Below are 20,287 nucleotides of genomic sequence, written 5' to 3' on the forward strand. Positions count from 1 at the left end.
AATTATGAAGGGACCAAACAAACAACCAGAATGGTATGACGATTACCTTAAACTAAAATGACCTGGACAAATATCAGAAACATGAAAAATCTTATTTGAATTTCTCATATTTGACTAAAGCAAAGCATTAAGAGTTAGCTGCTATAAAGTTCCCTTCTCTGGGAAAATCTCTAGATGAGGAGGCTGCTGACCTTTAGCAAATGAACTTTTCCAGAAATTGTGTAAACATGTCTTACCAGAAGCATCCATCCTTTCTCATAGATGTCCTAAGCACCTTCAAATTCCCCCTATTAAGTTGATATTCCAATCCTTATTTCTGTCTGTTCAGAGAGTCACTCCTTAGACAAAATACCCATGTGGAATGAAATAAATCTATTTTTCTGTTAGTTGTCAGTTCCTAGCCCTCACCTCAATCACTCAAACTTGAATTGGTAGAGAATAGCTTTCAACCCAACAAATAATGTAATTAAATGACAATATTTGAAATTTATTAGGTTAGTAGTTTTCAAGTATTGGTACATGGACCAATGTGTATCTGCACAAATTTCCTGCCACTCCATGACAAAGTTATTTCAACTAAACACATAGATCATGTAGGAGTGTGTCTAGATCATGTAGGGGAACTGAGTGGGAGAGTGCTGCCCATGACAATGTGACCAAGTGATCAAGAAGATGTGGACATGTGTGGTAGGCACACGTGCATCATCACACATGCTATTTTCACTTGTCTGCAGTGTAGAAAGGTTGTAGAATATACAAAATGGTATCTTTAAAATTTATCTATTTATGCTCTGGTTCACTAGGTGGGGCACAAGTTTGTGCTTTTAAATTGTTAAATGTGGTTACTAGAAACTTCTTAATTTTCTGTATGTGACTCACATTCTATTTCAGTTGGACTGCAGCTCTAAAACTGATGATGTTTACTTCCTCTACATGTGGTGATTCTTCTGCTTCCGGCAGGCGAGTGTGACAGGGACAGAGGACTATCAGCAATTAGGATGACTCAAAAGAAACTGCCTTGAATTCTCAGTCTGTCTATTTCTTTTTCTTTCTTTCTTTTTTTTTTTGCTTTTCGGGTCACACCCTGCAATGCACAGGGGTTACTCCTGGCTCTGCACTCAGGAATTACCCCTGGCGGTGCTCAGGGGACTATATGGGATGCTGGGAATCAAACCCAGGTCGGTTGCATGCAAAGCAAACTGTGCTATTGCTCCAGCCCCATTAGTCTGTCTATTTCTGATTGAGGTAGTTACTACTTTACCTAAGGTAGTAACACTTAGGGGTTTACTACAGTCCCTTCTCCTCTAGCTGCCTAATGGCTGTAGAAGAATATGTTCAGTCCTCAGCCTCTTAGCTGCTACTTTCTGAAGTGGAATTTTTCCTGAGAAAAGTGGTATAACATGCAGGCTGCCACTTTTGGCTTCGATTATCTTCTGGAACAAGTCCCCCCACAAGTTCTAACTGCCTTGGAAGCTCTCCAGTGGTTTCAGCCCAGTGATTTTCATATTTTGTCTGGCTTGTCTGGTTGTTCTCAGAGGGGAGTTCTGTGTGAAACAACCAAGTCTGCTATTGCAATAGCTATACAATAGCTATTACAAGACGCTCATACGATGAATTAAAAAAATATACCATGTCTATCATTAAACATAAGATTTGAATCATGTTTGATGTGAAGAAGTCAGACCTGTGAAGAAGCAGGAGCAGTTTTAATATCACTTCAGTAACAGAAGGTTTTACAGAAGAAGATTTATGACTTTTAGAGGAGATATGAACAAAATGATAATTCAGTGTTAGGAAGGGTCTTGTGGGGTCAGAAATCCATTCTGTTCGACAATTCAGCTAACTAGATAACAGAAATTCTAATTTAAAAGACACATTCCAGAAAACATGTTAATTTTATCTTACTGAGAAGGGTTTAAAGTTTCCAATGGGTCAAGTGGGCAAGAAGCTGCTGATTTACTGCCAATGTTTGTTGTGGATGAAGGGTGGAAGACAGTTGCACATGAGTAAGAATCAGAATTCCCCAAGTCACAATGTTAGTGAGAGAACTATCATACATCAAATATCTGAGGATGCTATATCATTTGAAAATTAAAATCTAAATTTATACATAGGGGCTCCAAACTTTGCAAATATGCTGCTCCTCAAATATGCAATAAGCTGAAAAACCTGAATCAGAGCACATTTAACTAAGGGCCTTCTGATAACTACTTGTCCTTTTTCTTCAATCTGAAAACATGGCATGAAGTTGAAAGAAGACGACATCTTCTACAAGGTCACTGTCAGTGATTTTAACACCAAGGTAGGACCTAGAAGGTCATCCGAAGAACTCCACATTGGGACCCATGGCCTAGAATGGAACGAATGGGGTGGGAGACTGTCTGCGTTCATCATGTTGACCCAAGACCATGGGTGAGAGACTGTCTGGGTTCATCATGTTGACCATGCCTCATGGATGTCGCTGTTGTCCCAAAATTCCAAACAGGACCAGACCACCATCTCCTTTGTGCGAAATTCTACTTGATGGAGTGGGGAGAAAGGGTTGCAAAGTTTAAGAAGAGAACTCCCAGAACAACAACCAAATGGGAGCTCTTTGGCACTATTGTGGCAATATGGGAAGATGCCATCGTTGACAACATTGACCAGGAATATGATCGACTGGCTCAGCACCTCCATGATTGTGCAAGGAATGCAGAGAAAGAGAAAGCCATAAAAAAATTGCCTGTCTTCGAAAACTATCGAGCTCATTCACTCATTCGATTTGGTGCGAGCCTCAGGTAATGACAAGCTAATGTCCGAGCTCGCAAAGCTGTGCAGAGAAGCAATAAAGGAAAACCTCAAAGAGAGAAGAGCAGCAGTGTTGGCCGATGCAGCAGAAGCCAGGAAAAGTATTCACAATGCTCACCTGTCCTTCACCAACTATAAGATCAAGATGACTGCCCTATGATGTCCTGATAGATCTATCACATTCCAGAAGGGCAATGGAAAAGGTTATCCATGACTTCTACTTGGATCTCTTTGATAGCCAAGTCCACCTGACCACATACCAAATTCTGCAGGACAGATATGTCATTCCCAGTATTCTCCCTTCTGAAATCTGACACGCCATTTCGAGGTAAAGAAGAGTACAATACCCAGTCCAGACAAGGTCAGACCTGAACACCTGGAGAATCTGCCATCAGTTCTCATAAATAAACTGGCTTGGCTCTTCACAAGCTACCTGTCTGAATGCAAGGTTCCATTCCAGTGGAAAACCAGCTGGACTGTCCTGTTGTACAAGAAGGAAGACATCCATGACATCGACAACTATCGCCCGATCTGCCTGTTGTCCGTTGTCTACAGTTGTTCACTCGAGTCATCCTGAATAGGATTGCAGAACACTAGATGAAGGACAACCATTTGAGCAAGCCGGGTTTTGAAAAGGATTCAACACGATCGACCATATCCACTATGGTGACCAAGCTCACTGAGGTTTCTCGAGAGTTCAAGATGCCACCCTGTCTAATGTTCACTGATTAGAAGGCCTTTGATTCTGTTGAGACTGAAGCGGTCATCAAAGCCCTAGTCAAACATCGTGTTCAAACTCAGTACATCAGGATCCTCTGTGAGTTGTATTATGGATTCACCACCAGGATCTCACTATTCTACCAAGAAGTGATTATCGATGTAGAGAGGGGCTCAGCAGGGTGAAACCATTTCACTGAAACTCTTCAGTGCCACCCTCGAGAACATCATGCAATGACTGGAATGGGAAGGGATGGGAGTGAAGATAGATGGTTGGAAACTACACCACCTTCACTTTGCTGATGACATCATCTCGTAACACCAAATATCAGCCAAGCGGCATGAATGCTGGCTGACTCTGAGTGTGGAAAGGTCAGACTTCAGCTGAATCTCACAAAGATAATATTCGTGAGAAACGGACTAGTTCCTGATGTTCCATTTGCCCTCAATGGAACAAACATCTCTGAAAGCATAAGTTATGTGTACCTAGGTCGATAACTCAACATGACAAATAACCTGGCACCTGAACTGCGCAGGTGGAAGAGAGTGGCGTGGAATGTCTTCAAGAGCACCAAAGAAGTGGTTAAGAGGATGAAGAACCTCCGGCTCCAGGCACATATTTTTGACTCCACCATTCTTCCTGCACTAACATACGCCTCAGAGACCTGGGCCCTACAAAAACGAGATGAGAATGCTGTACGGGTCTCCCAAAGAGGAATCAAAAGAGCTATGATTGGAATATTACGTTTCCCTCAAGTGAGAGAAGGAATCCAGAGTTCTGACCTCTGTTGACAACCAAGAATCAGGGACGCTGTCTCGTTTGCCAAGGTGTCGAAAATTAGATGAGCTGACCGCTGGACTAGAACTGATACTGACTGGATTCCACGGGACGTCAAAAGAGCACGGGGCCACCCACCTACGAGATGGCCAGACTTCTTCAAGATGGTCAGACTTCTTTGTCAAGACTCTGAATGAATGGTTTGAGGCTCTTTGTGTTTCTGGATCAAGCAGATGCTATTGGGCTACACTAGCATGTGACAGGGATGAATGGAGGCATTACTGGCACCTGCTCGAACAAATCAGTGAACAATGGGATGACAAGTGATACAAGTGATACAAATGTGAAGTTTTCTGATTCCAGGTAAGACTTGATAACCAGAGATTTACTGGCCCAGAAATAGCACCTAAAGGTGCTGATAATACTGATATTCCAGTAGTTTCCCCATATATTTACCATCCTACTGTTTGCAATTCCATGAGGCCTAAAGAACTTTTTCTTTATCTTTTCATTTCTCAAAATATTGTTCTGGGTTAATATGCTATCATTAGAGTCCTCAGTTCTTACCACTTTGTCTTAGTTATAGATTTTCCCCCCATGTTTATGCATGCTGCACACAAATAAAAATGTGTATGCTTCCCCCCCTCCTTAATCTGTCCTTTATCAGTTTGATTTTTAGGGTCCAGCTGCAGAGCAAAGAGGTTAGAAAAAAAGAAATGTTCTCCTAGGATCATATCGTTTTGACTTGGATACTGATCAATGTGAACTTGGTGAGAGAGTTTTCATAGAGGACCAAATGGCTTCACCAGCACCTATGCTCTCTATTTGAAGTTTTAATAGGCAAGTCTCACTGGGGATGGTAAGCATGCTTTATGGAGGAAGACACTGGGCTAAGGGAGGGTACAGTTTGGATGACAGAATGCACTCTCCTGATAGTCAAGGAAATGGATTTATTTATTTATTCCTCAAGTATCTATCAATTTTTGCATTAGGTGGTGGCGCAAGAGGCAATAGTGAGCAAAATTAGGCTTTAACCCTCTTAGTACTTGAGGAGGGAGGGTGAGACACATCAACTTAGATAACTCCACCCACAAATATTTTTTCTATAAAGTCAAATGGCGCTATAAGAACTAAGGGACAAAGCCTCCAGAGTGCCCAATGGAGAAGTGATGCTTGAGAGGAACTCTACCAGATGAGGTATTTACTAGGCAAGGTGGGAGGCAAAGTAGGGGAAAACATTCTAGGAGGGGATTACGGGCAAAGCCCCTGAGGTAGGCAGGTTTGCAAGAAAGACAGGATTTCTAGTTGATACTATACACATATCCAAAGTGGAAAAAAGGCACAAAACAAGCTTGCCCCAGTAGGCAAGGGCCAAGACATTCAGGCCTTGCAAATAATTGAAGAATTTTGATCCTGTAGACAACTGGAGATCACTGTAAGGCTTTTATATGAGTACATCACAGCCAGATGTTTGGAACGCTTACTCTGTCTGTACTGTAGGGGACGGGGATGGGGTTTTTGCAAAAAAAAGCAAAAGTGGCTGCAGGGAGATCACTTAGGAGGCTATAGGGCTATAGCCATAGTTTAGGAGAAAGATGGTGATAGTATTAGTGACTAAAAGTCAAGCTTAGTCATTAATGGAATATAGGCATTAAAAAGTGGAATATGTTTGGGGGCTGGAGCCCTGCCAGGAACAATCCCTGAGCATAGAGTCAGGGGAAAGCTTTGGGCACTGCCCCCAAAGCAAAGAAGATTCATTAATACCAGTGTCTAGGTCAATGGTGTAACTGTAGATGGAACTGTTAGATTTAATTTAATTTAGATTTAATTTACTTGTTTTTGTTTTATTTTGGGGCCACCCACACTTGGCTGTGCTCAGGGAATCACTCCTGGCAGAGTCAGGTGACCATATGTGATACAGGGGATGAAACCCTGGTCGGCAGCATGCAAAGCAAGTGCCTTACCTGCTACACTCTGTATCTGGCCCTAGAACTATTAGATTATTTTTTTCTAATTTAGAAAGTGCTAATTCTATAAATTCAATGGTGTTTAAAGGAAGGCCAGGATTATTCCTGGACCAGGAATGGCAAAGTATAGAAGTGAGAGACTAGAGGAAAAATCCCAGAAAATAAAAAATGACCATTAAATTTTTTGAAGTAGAATTATTTAAAGAAACCTTGACTCAAACTATTGCTCTGAGGTAGGTAAAGACCTAGGAGCACTGACAAGTTATTGGGAAGTCTCTGTTAGGTCCTTATGAATTATGCTTTTGTTTGTTATTGGGTCACACCCAGTGACCCTCAGAACATAGTCCTTGCTCTGTGCTCAGGAATCACTCCTATATGGGCTCAGGAAACATATGTTGAGCTGGAGATTGAACTCAGGTCAATGCATGCAAGGCAAGTGTCTTGCCTGTGGTACTATCTCTCTGGCTCCTCCTTATCAGGAATGCTTAGTAATAAAGAATGGACTGCCTTACGTTGCACTCTGAGCTGCTTTCTTTATTTTATTGAACATTTTTAATTTTAGGATATTTTAGATTTTTAGAAATATAAAGACAATAGAGCTGGGGCCATAGTGCAATGGGTTGGGCGCTCGCCTTGCACAAGGCCGACCTGGGTTTGATACCTCTGCTCCTCTTGGAGAGCCTGGCAAGCTACCGAGAGTATCTCGCTTGCATGGCAGAGCCTGGGAAGTTACCCATCGCGTATTCGATATGCCAAAAACTGTAACAACAAATCTCACACTGGAGACATTACTGGTGCCCGTTTGAGCAAACTGATGAACTACGGGACAACAGTGCTACAGTGACTGTGGTAAAGACAATAAAGAGTGATAATACATACCAATATTCACTTCCTTCAACTTGTCAACATCTCTTTCTATCATGGTATATTTGTCACAATAAATTAACCATTAATGAGAACTTATTAGAAAAATCTATACTTTACTCACATTTTTAAAAATTATTTATATTAAAGTCAGTGAAGTTATCACTAATAAAATAAAAAAAATAAAAAATTAAAAAAAATAAATTAAGTCAGTGAAGTTAGAGTTTTAGTTGCCTACTCCTTCAGAAACAAACCAGATAAAATTTTGATTTAAAATGTTTTCAATACAAAGAGAAAACAAAGAAGTAGAAAACTATCAGCTGAGTTAGAAAACTTAGCATAATCATACATGAAACTCTATAAACATTATTTTACTTAAGTTTACAACACTACTATAAAGTAGGTAGCAAAACACAATTCCCATTTTTCCGGGTCACCTAATTGAGGCTTAGAAATGTAACTGCACAAGGATACAAACCTTACATTTTGATCTCAGCAATTATGCTTTAAACCAAGAACTATATCACTTTTTAAAAGCACTCATTTTTAAATATGCCAATAAATCACACACTGGACTCAATATTTTAATCAACTTCTAAATCTTCAAAAAGGAAAGTGTATAAAATTCCATAATTCCAGTGACAAATATATCCAGCGTTATAAGTGTTAAATTAAATCTAGTCAAACAGAGTAAGACCAGATTATGCTTGAGAATAAACAGCCCCTAGCTCATAGTGGATTAAAAAACAATATAGTCTAATTTAATGTGAAATGTCCTTAACAGATCAGCAGAGAAACTCTCTTTATTAAAGATTTCACTGACAGAACCAATCTCCGTCTTGAATGTTGCTTCTTGGTGTTGGAGAAAAGAGAACTCTGGAGGGTTTCATAGCCACTACTGCATGCTTCAAACAATTACATAGGCCAATTTGCTCACTATTCATTGGCTAGAACTAGTTGTACTACCACCCAAAACTAAGTGGACCTAGAAGGGCAATCTAACAATAAGCTTGGGAAGATGGATATATTTGTTAATTTGTGTTAGGAATTTACTGCTGTCAATAAATATGGGAAGAAATCTGAAAATAAGCAGACAGTCTTTGTAGCATCTATCAAAATTTCTATCAAGAAGAATACTAAAAACTTTTTAAATCTTAGTAGTTTTTACTTATATCAAATTAAGGGTACTAATATACCAGGAGAGAAGATATACAACAAATTCTTAATTTGAATAAAATTGTGTATGTAAAACAGTTTGAACAATAATGATGTTAGGATTCAAGCCTGGGGCATACCATATTAATGCATTTATTTGCACTTGGGCCAGATAAAAGTAGTTAGACAAAAATGTAATACCTCACTCCGTTACAAGTTTCATTGCACCTAATTACGTAAAACTATCACTGGTGAGCTGACAGCAAAAATATGAAAGAAATCAAGCCTTATATTAGGCTCAGAATATTAAGAAGTTAGAATAAAAGCTATTTAAATGCATTACAGAAATTTTATCAGAAAATTCTTGGCAGTGCCATTCCATCATTCTAAAATTAACTGAAAAGCATACTATTTAAATCCCAATTTTACCTACATAAAAACACAGACCTCTTAAAAAGTTTCGCTTTCTGATAAATATTTGTAATAAAGTAAAGTAAAACAAGTAATTTATCTTGTTTCTTGCTATGACTCAGAGGACTCAATTCAAGTTTGAGACAATTTTATCCATTATCTGTGAGGAAGTACAATAGTTCATTCAAAAGAATTCTATGATATAAATCACAAAATTAAAAACCTGCAATGAAAATATGAAGACAAATCAGTGGCATCTATGAAGTATTTCACTGAAAATGGTGTCTAAAGATAGGAATTTTGTGTTATAATTTTAATACTCAGAAAAATGCAAATGTTGTGTTAGTATGATTAAAACATAATTAAAATTCATATTACAAATGCTAGTTTATTAGTTTAAGGAAGAACTGATTTTAAAAGCCTGGAAGGTCACTGCTGTGATGTTTTGGATGTGAATGTTTCCTAATTTGAAAGCTACATATTTTTTAGAGAAGGGTCTAAAATATTTTTAAGGTCAAACTGGACATATGTTGATGATTTAAAAATGCAAGCAAAGGGCTTTATTATATTGTACTACCAGAGTGTTATTGTAGTTAAAAAATATCATTAAATCAGCACAAACCCACACTTATCATTTCCTGCACATTTTTCACACAGCGCTGCCTTCTGACTATGAGTAATCTGTTAATCTGCTCTTCGCCTCACAATCCGTCAAAGTGACAGATTCATTCCTTCTCTAATACATAATATCTTCATTTACTGTATGCCTTGCTGCAACTTTCTTTTTTGCTAGCACTGAAATTTAGAAAATCACAAGCAAATTTAGAGAATGCCATTTGGTGGTTGTTCTTGTTTGTTACCCAGTTTTTCCATTATTCCCAGGAGAAGGAGAAAGAAAAAATTTTCTGGACTCTTAATGTAAGTTAATAATATTTCCAAAATGAAGGCAATTTCAGTTTTCAGTAAAAGTGTTGCTAAAGAGGTGGGAAGAGGGCAAATGGTAAAACACAAAGTAATTGCACCCTTTACTAAGTCAAAACACTGACCATAATGGAATTTTCTTCTAATGCAAAGGGCCAGTGAATAGTCTCACCTTCCAGTTTCAACCTTTGGATATAAAAGAAAGATATTATCCAAAACAAGAAGGAAAACCCCAAACATTATTCAGTAGCATAAGGATTTTTTTTTCTAATGTAGGAATGTTTTGCCTCCCACAACAAAAGATTGTTGTTAACATAAATAACACTTCTTAACAGAAAAAACACATTGTGATTTTTATCATGATACTGACTGACCTCAGGTTAGGCCAGATCTCAGGTTTCTTTTCTTCACTGCTATAATGGCAATACAATGGTTCTATTGTTTAAAAATTGTTTATTATGAATCTAACAGAAGATATTTTACTTTCCCATATTTTCTTGATTTGGTTCAGTTTTTTATTAGAAAAGTCAAGAGAGTTAAGGAGTGAAAAATATGAAAATACATAAAAATTTAATTCCTTCTTTATCTAAAATCATACACAAAATCACTATTTGACTTCACTTGTTACTGGTTCAAGCATTCATATAATAAAACTAGGCCACTATCCTTAAGCTTAAAGTCAATGGCAAAGAAGTTACTGATAGCAGAATATGAGAAGTGGTTTTCTAACCAGTCTTGTTTCATTATGTATATAATTTTTGTCCTGCAGACGCCCAACACCCAAAAGCATTTTCTGTCCTGAACACCAAATTGCATCTGATTTGTCTTAATGGATAGCAAGGGAGTGAAAGGCTTTTAAAAATCAATGGACAAGAAAGAGTCAATAGAACAATAATGTTAGCGTTAATTCAATCAAATCAGCTTAAAGTTTGCCTTTTCTTCTTCAAGTCATTTTAAATAGGTTGGACGTCTGACTTGCAAGGTATTTATTATACTGAGTGGGTTTTTATGCAGTAATGAACAGCATAATAGAAAACGGTAAACTCTAGTAAACATAATATATTTCCTGAGTGAAAAATTATGTGTTTTAACTTTATTCAATTTCAAAATGTGAAGCTTTTCATTAGCAAAAGAAACAAAAAGAATTACAGGGAAGTAAAGCACATTGTCAGTACAAGCAGTTTGTGAGTGGATGTTGGTGGAAAAACGCTGTGATTTCTTGGTGCCACATTTGATATATGCTCCTGTAGCCCTTGCAGCCTTCCAGCCATTCAAACACTGCCTGGATAGCACACAGGTTGGGCTGGCCTGGCTGGGACAAGCTTACTGAGAGCACATTCAAGTAATCTCTCCACCTGGGTGGTTTGTAGTTGGTGCTCCAAACTCCCTGGGCTCGGGAGATGGCTCAACAGGTAGAGCTTAGACTACTGGGCTGAGCATCACTGAGACTGGTCCTGGTGTCTCCAGAACTAACTCGAGGGGTGGCTCCTATTAAAAAATCCTCACTGAATATTGCTGCAGGCACAACTGTAATCTATTTTCAATCATTTGGTGTGGTAGTGGTTTCTTGTTTAGAAATAAAAGAAGATATTCTGAGATAGGTTACAAAATGAATGATGAGGCAGTGGGTCTCTGGATGCAACTGGCTATGACCATTTAACCATAATTATAGTCTTCCATTCCTAAGGCTCATGTCATTATCCTAAATCTTTACCTGCATTCCCTCCCCTACACCTCCCTTTCAGGCAGAATAGGAGCTTAACATTATAAACTAGAACTAGTACTTCAATATTATAAATTTTAAATTTTTGTTTATTGAATCATTATGAGATATAGTTATAAAGTTGTTCATCATTGGGTTTCAGTCATACAATGTTCCATCACTTGTCCCTTTACCTATTGTTTTTAAGGGGCCTCATTACTCAATAAAAGGGAAAGCTATATCTTTTCATTAAAAGCTGAAACTGTAAAATGTTAGAGTGGTAAATAATTGCTTTAGTAATTCATTACCTGTTTACAAGGTAATATAAGTTTATCAACCAGATGTGTAATAGTTGACTACCTGTTTGTTACAAATACTAAAATTCTTCAGGGGTTTATCATTTTGGGGAAATGAGGGGCATGCAATCTGTTGTTCTGTAACTCATGGAAATAGGTTTTAGGAATCTGTAATTTTGGAAAATATGAAGCTATCTGAAATATGGATTAGAATTTCCTGGACTTAATGACTTCTGGTTCTGTCCCGAACTCTGAATGAAGTAGGACACTGAGGTTGAAATGCCAAGTGAGGGTGAGAAAGCAGATCCATATCTTAACTGAGGAGATTGGAGAGAGATCAGCTGATAATCAGATGGACTGGCAAAAATGAACATGTGGAAGGAGCAAATAAAAAGGAATATTATTCAAGTGGGTAGTGGTGGCCCTGGGCTGGAGCAATAGCACAGCGGTTGGGTGTTCGCCTTTCATGCGGCTGACCCAAGTTCGATTCCTCCGCCCCTCTCGGAGAGCCCGGCAAGCTACTGAAAGTATCGAGCCCGCGAGGCAGAGCCTGGCAAGCTACCCGTGCATATTGGATATGCCAAAAACAGTAACAATTAGTCTCAATGAGAGATGTTACTGGTGCCCACTCAAACAAATCGATGAGCAACAGGATGACAGTGGTGGCCCTAAGTCTTCTGGCTGATGGTTAGTTAGGATTTGGGACAGAATAACTAGAGCAGGTATGTAATCTGAGTCAATGGGCTCAGGAGAATAAGTGGGCAGAACCAGGGCTGAAAGTAGACTGGGCAGGCTGAGTGCCAACGGGAGAAAGAAGTGATGCGGGGCAGGCCTAGACGCTGCTCTTCTCATTCCATCACACTGTACTATTGGTGGATTGCTGGGTCCTTTGAGGAGATCCTCAGGAATTGTGCAGAGTACAGTTTTAGGTTCATAGTGGTTTAAGCAGAATAATCCTTGAGGGATTTGATTTGCTACCAAGGTGTGCTTTTGGTTTAGGTTTCCCTGGGATGGAACAGAGAGAGTAGAGAAGCCATTCTGAGCCAAAGAACTCTGGAGGAGCAAGGGCAGGGAGATGGAAGTTAAAGAGAACAATAGCACACCATAGGATCATGCTTATACATTCTCTCTGATTTCCTCTCTCCCTTCCTCCCTTCATTCCCACTCCCCTCACCACTCTCTCTCACACACACACACACACATATACACGCACACACACACTCACACACTTCTCTTTGTAGCCATGTTTTAGTCATGGGTTAAATATGGCAAGGGTTAAATATGAAAACAAACAAAAAAGACAAAGTAAGGTTGCTTTGGGTAATTTTAGGTTGTATATTAAGGAAGGGCCTTTCAAAGAAGATATCACATAGATTGAGACCTTATGACAGGCAGAGGTTGTTAAGTTCTTTTTATGGTAAGGGGACTCCAAGATGAGGGGCCAAACCAAGTAAAGTTATTAAAGTTGTGTGTATGTGTGGTGGGGGCAGTGGGGTGGAATGAGGGTAGGATACACCTAGCAGTACTGAGGAAACAATATGGTACCAGGGGTCAAACTTGGCCTTCTATATGCTACACACGCACTCCAATATGTTGAGGCATCTCTTCAGTGAAGCTTGTAAGGTATAACCAAGTCTGGAATGTTTGAGAAATAGAGGTATCATGGTTGTTGAGATACAACAAACAGTATGTAGCATAAAAGTATGTGACATAATCTGAGAGAAAGTTTATTTGATTCTAAGCGCAATGGGAAACATTTGAGAAGTTTTACATGGAGGGTTTAGGTGGGTATGGCTGGATCCAGTGTAGGTCTAACATCACTACTCTGGCTGGTGAGTGGAGAATAGACTATAAGAGCCAAAGCAGCAGAGAAAGCAAGTGGCAAGCTATGCCATTTGTCCAGATTAGAAATGATGGTAATGTAGGCTAAGAGTGTAAGTGTGAGAGACAAATCACCGAATTTTTGATATGTTATAGTTGGAGGAAGCAACTCTATAACATTCAGAGGCTAGACACTGGAGAGAAGCCGGTGGTTGGTCTGTTTTCTGGCTTGAGCAAAAGAGAGATGGTGGTAGGGTTTCCTGAGACAGGAAGAGTGAAAAAAGAGCAGATGTGTTGATGGATACAAAATCAAGTTATGTTTGAATGACTGGATTCAAGGTGGACACTTGGTGATCCAGTAGGTGTGTGCTAAGTTAGCAGTTTGGGCTGGTGAGTCTAGAATTTAATGGGGAAGAAAAAAGTTGTAGATACAATTTAGAGTCTTTGGCAAATAAAGGTATTGGATGCTACTGCTAAAGCTTGCATAAATAATACATATTATATTACAATTAAAGATTAGAACATTCTAATGATTATTAATATCTATGGATCTTTAGGTTGGCACAGAATGGAACATGTATAAAAATTAATCTGTCCAAGCAAGATCCTTTCATATATGCACACTATTAATGTTTGTGAAAAAAGCATTGCTACGGTTCTCTTATTTTCAGGAAAAGGAAGGGCAACTCCTGTATGGACATAGAAAAAAAAACAGACATTTAATTGGCTTAAATTCAGGATGAAGACTTTCATTCTCCTTGGGTTCTGGATGTACCTTAGTCACTAATAGAGCTCCCTTCCAAGCCAGGCTTTTGCTGGAAGAAGCGGGGGAGAGAGAAAGAGAGAGAGAGAGAGAGAGAGAGAGAGAGAGAGAGAGAGAGAGAGAGAGAGAGAGAGAGAGACAGACAGACAGACAGACAGACAGACAGACAGACAGACAGAGAGAGAGACAGAGACTCAGAGACACATAGAGAGACACAGAGACAGAGATTCCTTTGCTTTGGAAGGAGCCTGCAGATCCTTAGTCCAGGATTCTGAGCCTAAGGTTCTGAATATGAAGAACTACTTCAAAGCAAGTATGATTTTGTGAGGATGGAATTATAAAATGACAAGCACTGGATTTAGATAGTTTTCCCTAGTTAAAGCTTACAAGAGAAAATAAAAATAGATGCCTCTGATTTGTAAAACAAACCATTAAGATTTAATATAAAAATAGATCAAGGAAAACTTAATAACATTTTATTTAGAGAAGTTGCTTAGTTAACCAGGAAATTCTGTTGTGCTTTGGTCTGGATGAGGTCTATTTGTCAAAAATCTAAGAGGCTTTCAAAGCATCCAAACCTAATCATTTGAAGAGGAATATGACATGTTTTTTTCTGTATTTAATTTTATCTGAACATTTTCTCTCTTTTTGTGCTAAGCACAAAACCGTTTTAAGGGAAAAAAGGTTAAGCCATAGAAAAAGGCCCATCAGGCTGAGTCCTGACAATTGAGAAAAGGAAAATGAAGCTGCTGTGATCACTCCAGAGCAGAGCTTGTAGGTTACAGGGACAGGCCCACTGGCCTCGGCCAGGCCGGCTGAGCCAGCACCAACTGAGGTCAGTGGTTATTAATCATTTGTCAAAGTTTGCAGAGCTTCATCAGATAATTATAGTTACAAGCATGTTTATATCACACAAACATGTGGCAAAACTGCAAAGGACTCGAGCCCTAAAACAATCTGCAATGACATTTTCAAAAACTACAGATAAGTGATAAATCATAAAGCAAACACTTTAGAAAGCCAAGCCATTTATTACCGGTTGGGTTTTCTAGAATTATTTTCTATATTGTTTATTTCCACAATTTCCTCCTACTCCTAATTTTCCAATGAGTCATAAAAATAACAAGCATAATAATTTGAAATGTAAGACTGGTTATCGACTTCACCCATATGAACAGCCAGCCAGAATGTAATCACAGTTTATTTTATAAAACCCATTCCTGAGTGGAAATATGTTGAGCTCTTCTAAAGAATCTACATAAACATATAAATAGCTGTGTCTAAGGGATAGCTCTAAATCCTGCAAACCAATAGATGGCATTTTAAAATAAATGACTTAAGGCTGCAAACAGCATCCATTTTGCTCCATTTGGCAGCATGTAAGCTTACATGCTAGGAAGCATTTCTCAACATGAATGAACTGTGAAATTGTTTCCTCCTACCCAACACTCTTCTAAATTGTATTAGATTATGTTAGCCTTTTCTGCACCTTGTCATAAAGGCTGTCAGAGCCCCAAAAGGCAGTCTTGGTGAACACTGGAAGCAAGGTCCCCACATCTGAGATGCTGCCTAAATATCAGTCAGCACATTAAGGCAATAATAATGGGAAATATCACACCCATGCCTACAAATGCAAAGGAAAATAGCCATATCACAGATTGAGACAAGCAAGAAAAAGATGAGATAAAAGATATGTCTTTAAGTTCTGAGACAGTTAACTTCTGAGGAAATGACTACCATTGTATTCCACATCCATCCTAAGCCAGGCATTGTCCTAACAATGTGAGTGAGTTCTTTTACTATGAGGGAAACAATACATGAATGTAAGCAGGTTTTAGCTATTTTTATCCTAGAGTCAACACTTCAAAACCCAAATCTGCTTTCTCTGTGGACTGCATTCTATAAAATTTATTTCTGTTATACTTTTAGTTACATGGTTACAATACTTAATTTTTTTTTAAAATTTGGGCTAAACGGCTGGAGAGATAGTATAGAGGGTAAGGTGCTTGCCCTCCGTGCAGTCGATCCTGCTTCAATCTCTGCACTGCATATGGTCCCCTGAGTATTACCAAGAGAACTCCCTGAGCACAGAACCAGGAGTAAGCCCTGAACAATGCTGGGTGTAGCCCTCAAACTAAAACCAACTACCTTGGGACTATACCCAGCAGTGCTGAGGAGTCTGGGGTTAGCCCTCATGATCCGCAGCTGGGCTGTACTGAACCTTGCTCAGGGCCTGGTTCATGCTAAGCACGTGCTACTCCACTTTGAGCTATTTCCTGGTTCTGCATTCTGTTGTTAACTTAAACCACAAACACTCAGCAGCAAGGTAATTATGTTACAGATGTAGCAATCTTTCCAGAATAAGGTGTAAACGAAAGACTGGGGATATTGGTTGCACAGTTATATTAAGGAAACTAACTGAAAGCCAACTCTATGCCTACGTGGTTATGAATCTACATAATATAAAACAAACAAAAAAACCCCTTAGGTTCCTTGGTCTCTGGAGCAGTTGGAGAAGCTAATGCGGTCATTTCAGAAACCTCCCGAAGGGTCCCCTCAAACGCTTCTTGTATGGCGCTGCATGTTTCTATGTCCCCTTGCCACAATATTTGCAATCACACTGCTAATAACCACACTTGATTTAGGAAATCAGGGACCTACTGCTTCTTAAGAGCCTCTGGATGGAGAATGTTAGTCAGGATTCTAATCAGATGCTTGTTTATTGGAGAAGGTGGACTTGAGAGACTAATCTCATTTTTTTTTTTTATTAATGAATCACCGTGAGGTACAGTTACAGGCTTACAAACTTTAATCTTCTCATTTTATATATATGTATATATATTTTGTATTATTATCAGTATATTTTAACTTTAAAGTTTAATTTTAAAGGTGTATATTTTATGGTCTAAAGTACTGGGAATCTATTGGAAATAGATAATACAAATAGTGGAAAGAATCATAGCTTTCAGTTTTAAGTTAAATTTATTTGTATTTCTAATTCATTCATTTCTAATTCATTCATCACTTATAATTCTATCCTCTTATTTATTTATGAACCAATAATACCTTTCTGCCAATTCTCCAAGCTGCTGGTTTTACAAGTCATACCTTATCATTTGCAGGTCTTTTTTTTTTTTAAGCTACATAATTTTCTAGAAAACTAGTAGGTACTCTGTTGGTTAAGTTGGGCTTGATGGCATAGTTTTTGGTTTGTTTTAGAGTTTTGTTTTTTTATTTTACTCTACACATAAAACTGCAAGTTATTTTTTCTAAATGAGCAACCATTTAACTAGTTAAATAAGTCACACACTACTGTAGTAAAATGTCAATAAACTGACCTACTCTTATGAAGTATGCTTTCTTTTTCTGCCTTTTTTTGGGGGGGGGAGGTGTTTGTGCAGAGATCAAACTCAGTGACTTATACCTACGAGGCATGTGTGCTACCAGTGAGATCTATTCCCACCCTGGAATATATATATTTTAAAGTGACATGTTCCTCTATTATAGTAGGATAAGTGTTTTATTTTGCTTTTTAAAACTTAAAGTCAGGTCTACAGTGAGTCCCTTCCAAGTCAGAGAATCATAATGCTAGAAATGACCTCAGAGAGTATGTAATTCAAATTCTTTCTTCTATAAAGGAGGAAGATAAGATTCTTCAATGAGGTCAGGACAGGCTGAAAGACTTCTCTGAGACCATGTACCAGGTTAGTGGCAGAATTAGAATGAGGATTTCTCCTTTTATTGAAACAAAAGGTTCCACTTCATAATATCTCTTACTATTGTTTTTATTCTTCAGACTATAAATTCTGACTCTATTATAATTTGGATTAAAAAAATGGCTTCCCAGTTATCCTCAAAGTGTACTCATCTTGTTATTTAAAAAGTGCTTCTCATGAGGCAGGCAGAGTGGTGGAGGGAAAAAGGGGCTGTGCCGGGGGCGGGGGCAAATGGCGGAGGGAAGAGGACATTGGTGAAGGGACTGGTGTTTAAACATTGTATTCCTGAAACATAATTATGAATAAATTTGTAATTCACAGTGATTTAATAACAAATTTTTAAAAACTCATCACGAAATAAAGAGCACATTAGTTGAGTCTAGATGGGTTGCAAATGTACAAGAGCCGTATTCATTCACCTATCAAAAGGTAATTTGATGAAAAATGAAAAAAAAAGGGGTCACTCCCAGTGGTGCTGAGGGATGCAGGCATGACCCTTTAGTGCTGGGGGGGGCAATAGGGCTGCACCTGGTAGTGGTGGTTGGTGGGAGAACTAAAGTTCTAGGGATTGAACGTGACTTTGCACATGCTTCTCGTGTGCTCTTAAATTTGAGGTATCTCCCTGGCTTGAGAGAGCTGACCTTTTAAGAATGTTAAAGTACCTTTTATATACACTGAAAATATAACTAATATATTTTTAGATTTTACATAATTATTTGTTGCATTTATTGGTTTATTTCTCTGCTTCTACGTGAATCAGAGTTATAACATATATAGTTTTCAAGATACCATTAATAAAATCTGTTAGGAAATTTCATTATTCTATATCAAGATATTATATCTTATCTCTAATTAAATTTTCTCCTCAGTCTTGTTCTTTATCTTTTCCTTTCTTGAAAGGAAGAATGCATATGAACTCTTTTTTATGTATTTATTTATTATTTAAAAAATTTATTATTATTTTTTAGTGAATCACCGTGAGGGTACAGTTACAGATTTACATATTTTCGTGCTTGTGTTTCAGTCATACAATGCTTGAGTACCCATCCCTCCACCAGTGCCTATTCTCCACCACTGATAATCCCAGTATCCCTCCCACCCCCCCACCCCATCCCCCACACTCCACCTCACCTCTGTGGAAGGGCATTCCCTTTTGTTCTCTCTCTCCTTTTGGGTGAATATAACTAATTATTAACTTATTATAGTATCCACCACAGAACCTTGAACAACACGGTTTGAACTGAGAGTACACTGACACATGGATTTTTTTCACCCCTATATTATTTAAGGTCACTTTATTTATTATGATAGTGTTAATTTTCCCTAGAAGACAGCATGAATAACTGGGAAGATTAAATACATAGATCAGAAATTCTTAGAAGAGACTTTTAATAAAGAATACTTATACTCTCTATGCCATGAACTCTCAGCTCCATTACACCTGGTGATGGCTTGGTATACTGTTCACTGTCTTGGATCAGAAGTGGATCCTTGGTCTAAACAAGATCAACGCCACTCTCTCTCCTGGAAACTAGTAATAGCCTGTCAACCTTGGGTTGCACTACTTTGAACTTTAGTGGGAAGCAGAGAAAGCTGGTACTCAGAAGAATGAAACAGAAAGGAGGAAGCAAACAGAGAATGATCTCAGATATTGTTTGGTTCTCTCTAAGGCTCTCCATTGACTAGTCTCAGGCATCTCCTGAGGTTTGACTGACCTTGGCTTCCAGGATACAGGATATATATATATAACATTCTTTATGAAAAAATCCATTCCCCTTCCTCATTTTTTCCTTTCCTCTTCCATTTCTCTCTTTTCTTCCTCTCCATCTTCTCTTTCATTATTAGGAAAGTAGTTTTCAATACATGAAATCAGTGAGTCTTAATTCACACACTGTGTTACAGATACACTCTAGAATGGGAACTATGATGCTGGTGTTTTGATCCATTTACAGGACAAACCACAATACAAGGTGAGGGAGCTTGATAATGAGATGCATTTAGATTATCAGATACATTATAATAACGGAGACCCCACGGATGAAGCTCAAGGTAGATGAATATACAATAAATTTCTAGAATGTACCAACCATCATATATCTATCAAAATGGGATATCTATGCAAATAGAATAACAATGAATAAATTGACACTTAAAGAGCACTTGCTCTGTGCCAGAGACTGTGATAAGATTTCTTTATATTTCAGTCCATTGGTTCTCCTCAAAGTAATAGGCACTGTTTACTGAGAATTAAATGTCTTGCTCATAGTCCTATAACCAGTAAAAGGCAGAAATTCTATTAAAAATAAGGTAAACTTTTAACCACCAGACTACAGTCCAAATTAAAAAAGCAAACTGAGCTACGATTGCTAAAGAAATAATAAAACATTTC

At 38.3% G+C, this 20,287-nt stretch overlaps 1 protein-coding gene across 3 annotated transcripts in view; it reads right to left on the reverse strand.

Moving 5' to 3' along the window:
- CFAP20DC (CFAP20 domain containing) overlaps positions 1-20,287 on the reverse strand; it is a 312,336-nt gene that overhangs the window by 43,474 nt on the left and 248,575 nt on the right. The gene's annotated exons all lie outside the window — the stretch shown is intronic.

The sequence above is a fragment of the Sorex araneus genome, chromosome 4, assembly GCF_027595985.1.
Source record: "Sorex araneus isolate mSorAra2 chromosome 4, mSorAra2.pri, whole genome shotgun sequence".
Lineage (NCBI taxonomy): Eukaryota > Metazoa > Chordata > Mammalia > Eulipotyphla > Soricidae > Sorex > Sorex araneus.